Source organism: Rhagoletis zephyria, unplaced genomic scaffold (genome assembly GCF_001687245.7).
Source record: "Rhagoletis zephyria isolate East Lansing unplaced genomic scaffold, Rhagoletis_zephyria_1.1 Rzeph_scaffold_00466, whole genome shotgun sequence".
NCBI classification, from domain to species: domain Eukaryota; kingdom Metazoa; phylum Arthropoda; class Insecta; order Diptera; family Tephritidae; genus Rhagoletis; species Rhagoletis zephyria.
In genome coordinates this window covers 90,460-91,670 of record NW_016157550.1, presented here as the reverse complement: position 1 = coordinate 91,670, position 1,211 = coordinate 90,460, and the positions used below count along the sequence as shown (strand labels likewise).

General features: G+C 45.6%; 1 protein-coding gene across 1 annotated transcript in view; it reads left to right on the top strand.

Annotated features, from left to right (window-relative positions):
• The window catches only part of LOC108359808 (proton-associated sugar transporter A-like), a 119,681-nt gene that overhangs the window by 53,598 nt on the left and 64,872 nt on the right, over positions 1-1,211 (top strand). The window lies entirely within an intron of this gene.

The following is a 1,211-nucleotide window of genomic DNA, read 5'->3' as shown; positions in this document are numbered from 1 at the left end:
GGGGGGGGGGGGGGGGGGGGGTAAATTTTCATATAACCCAGTTGCTTACAGGTCATGGCTGCTTTATGGCTTACCTCACACGCTTCAAGCTGGAAGACACTGATACATGTGATTCCTGCACTGGATGCGTTGCCGAAGACGTCGAACATGTATTCTTCTACTGCAATAAGTTCGCCAGAGAGCGGATTTATCTGAGAGATGTCTTTAAAGTAGACCCAACTCCTGAAAATATCGTTGCAAATATGCTCCAATCCCCAGAAAACTAGAATGCAGTTTTCAATATAGCAGCAAAAATCATGAACTCACTCAGAAAAGCTGAACAAGACAGAAGAAGAACCTTGGTAAGTTGAACCAGTATCCTGACACATATGGTCGATAGGGGGGTAGTAGGAAATAACTATCAAACTGGAAACTCCAGAAAAATAACGTACGTGTGAGTTTCGTGCTCAAACCGCCCGAAGAAATACTTGACGGTAGTACCGGGGGGAAATACGGTACATGACGGTAGGAGGTTTAGTTCGGGTTAAAGTCCCACACTGACGGAGTCTACTTTCTCTGAAACTCTCCAAGAGCCGCCTCATCGAATGTTGTCATTGTCCATGCACGGGCATGATGAGCGACTTATAGAGCGTGGTTTTCGTACGTCGAGAGAGAACTTTACTCTTGAATTGCCTACTCAGTCTAAAGTAGCACTTGTTGGCAAAAGTGATTCTGCGTTGGATTTCAACGCTGACATTATTATCGGTGTTAATGCTGGTTCCCAAGTAAACGAAATTCTCTACTTTCTCGAAATTGTAACTGTCAACAGTGACGTGGGTGCCAAGGCGCGAATGTGCTGACTGTTTGTTTGATGACAGGAGATACTTCGTCTTGTCCTCGTTTACCACCAGACCCATGCGCTTTGCTTCCCTATCCAACTTGGAAAAGGCAGAACAGACTTCGCGGTTTTTGTTACCGATGATGTCGATGTCATCGGCATAAGCCAGCAATTGCAAGCTCTTGTAGTAAATTGTTCCTGAGCGGTTCAGTTCTGCAGCTCTTATTATCTTCTCCAACATCAGATTAAAGAAGTCACATGAAAGGGAGTCGCCCTGTCTGAGGAGTCGCCCTGTCTGAAACCGCGCGGAGAGATCTTTCCAAATTCTGACGCAGCTTGTGGTATTGCTCAACGTCATTTTACACAGCCGTATGAGTTTTGAAGGGATGCCAAA